This window comes from Apis dorsata, unplaced genomic scaffold, assembly GCF_000469605.1.
Source record: "Apis dorsata unplaced genomic scaffold, Apis dorsata 1.3 scaffold_1081, whole genome shotgun sequence".
NCBI lineage: Eukaryota > Metazoa > Arthropoda > Insecta > Hymenoptera > Apidae > Apis > Apis dorsata.
In genome coordinates this window covers 125,599-128,749 of record NW_006264179.1, presented here as the reverse complement: position 1 = coordinate 128,749, position 3,151 = coordinate 125,599, and positions in this window count along the sequence as shown.

Below are 3,151 nucleotides of genomic sequence, written 5' to 3'. Positions count from 1 at the left end.
TATTATTAATTATATTTTATATAATATAATTATATAATTTTATAAAAATCTTTAGAATTATTATTTGTCATAAATTTATTTATCATAATTTTAATATATACTATTCTTTTAGACATAACAATTAATGCACTTAAAAACTTATTATGGACACCAAAAAATCAATATGCTTCGCTAATACATATCATTATTGTTAATGAGATATTTGGTCTACGAGTATTTGAATGGAAAAAACGATTACAATATGGCTGGAGCATACTATATGCTGGTATATGTATTATTTTATATGCTGTATTTTTGAATATAGCAATTAATACAAATTATAAAAATTGGCCTGCATATCAAAAGATCAGTTATAAACTGATATCATATATTAGTATTATATGCATAATAATTTTTATAGTTCTTGGAATTCTGAATACAAAAGTAAGTATAATAACATTATTATAAAATTAACTTAATTATAAAATTAATATTATTATAAAATTAAAATAATTATAAAATAATTAACAAAATAGAAATATCAGGAAAAAACTTTTATTTTTATATAAAATAGTCCAATTTAATGTGCAATTTTTATTAATTTTAATGTTTATTGCTATTCCTATTAATGTTTAGAAATGGAATCTCAAAATCAAGTTTGTCAAATAAAATAAACTGCTGAACTTTGATCTTTGAATTGATTCTTTATCAGATTTATATGCATTTCTTCTCTTTCGTTTAAATTGAATTTGCAAAGTAAAATTTATCCAAATTTGCTTGCATTGCAGGTATCATAATAAGTACTGTTATTTTTAGTTTTAATTATAAATTATCACATCAAAATCATTATTACATCAGAAATATAACGTATTTATAATGACATTATTATAATAACATTAATGAAAAATTTTTGAAGTATTTTTTTAATTAACATTCTTAATTATCAAAAAATATAATATTATCAAATATATTTCATAAAAAGATTTTTTCGTTTTTTAATTTGATTTATTAAAGAAGAAATCAAAGTTTTAAACAATTTTTTTTTAATTTCATAACTGTCTAATTTTAGTTTTCGAATATTTGCAAAAAAAATTTTTATCATAGAAAGTTGTTAGTACATACACGCGCGCGCGTGTGTGTACAAAAATATATCAAATTACTGAGGAATGATAAAATAAAATATGAAACAATCGAAATTGCAATGATTGTAATAATAGATATTAATAGATAATTACTCATTTTTCTCATAAATGTTTGATGAGGTTAATGTTTGGATTTATAAAATAATAGTAATTGTTTTTGTCAAATCGAAATAAAATTTCTTAGTCGATATTTCTAAAAAAATATAAGCATTTAAAAATATAAAATAATTTTTAGAAAGAAAATTTTTCAAATTGTATAAGTTTTATTTTCAATTATAAATATTTAAATTCACGAATATTGTAACTGGGGTTTGTTATAATATAATTACATACAAATACTTATAATTTTGATAATAATCGAATCTAATTAAAAGTTAATTATGAATGATATAGAATTCTATAGAAAGAAAATATTTATAAGGAGTAAATAGATGTGAGATTTGTCCTATTTTATGACTTATAATATGATTCGGAGAAAATTTTCTTGCACTAAGAAAATTTCTCATTATTTTCTTCTATATTGTTCCTTTTCTATTAATATAATATATTGGATAATGTTACTAAAGGATGTATAAGATAAAGATAGCAATGTCTCTTAAAATTTTAAGATAGTGCATTTTAATAATAATAATAATAGCTTCGTAAGTAATTGTATATCGGTACTATATTAAGTTAAATTTTTTAGTAAGAAATTCACTTTCTATGTATATTGTTTTATATTGTTCTATATTGTTGAATGAAACAATGTAAACATTATTAATTTTAAACAAATATTTTATTTCATTTCAAATATAATGAAATATGAAATAATATATTGATATTATTATATTCAAAAAATTTTATATTCGGATCAAATTATAAATTTAAAAAACGATCTTTATTAATGATTTTCATCCTGAATGATCAACAACTTTGAGAATATAGCAAACATAATATAAAATATAGCAAACATATAAAAATATCGATTATCATCAGAACATGAAATATAATACAAACCAATTATTTTAGAAGAAGCTAGTTGCCATGCTATGAAATTATTATTATGTGTTGCTTTTATGTAATAATATATTATATTGTATTAGCATTATATTATATTATTTATATTAAAAAATATAATATAAATATTTACTGAATACGTTCTGTAAATCCAAAATCATAGCAAATATATAAATATTTTTACAATAATAAATATTAATAAAATATAGTTTAATGTAGATCTCGTCTGAAATATTTCTTATGTAAAATTTTGCTTGTTTTTTTTTTGATTTATAAAAATAAAAAAAAAACTCAGATAGATAAAATTTTAATTTAGGGAATATGTAATTATTTATTCAATAACAATGTTCAATGATATGAATTACAAATTTAACAAAATAAAAAATTTTGATATTTTTTGTCTTCACATACAGAATTATTATATTCATGAGTTATAAGTTTGAAGACTCTATTTAAAATAAACATAAGAATATAGAATGAAATTTATTTATTAAGTTTTAGTGATTTGCTTTAGATAAAACAAAGTATACAAATGGAATGAAACCGTTTTGCTTCTGCCAAATTCATTTTTTTTTTCATTTCATCTAATTTCATAAACTTAAATTGATTATTTTTTAGTGAATAAATCAATCAATATTTTTGAACATTAATTTCTGTATTTATTTTTATTATCAAAGTCGAAAAATGATCTATATGCATTAACACATTACATTACAAATTTTTTCACTTTTCTAATATTTTTATATTTCTCATACTTTTCTTCTTTTTACATTGTAGTGTTCGAGGAAAATTATTAGAAGATATGAACAAATAGATAATACCTTAAAATCATTTGGAATCGAGAAAAATTATAGAAAAATCTTCCTCTTAATTGCACAAAAATTATTTATGTTTAGTATAATAATGATAAATATTATCTTATTAAAATATTGGTGTATTAATAACTATGAACCAGAATTTCAATTTTTAAATATTTTTATATATATACCAACAACAATAATATGTTTGGGAATTTTTACCTTCACTATATTTGT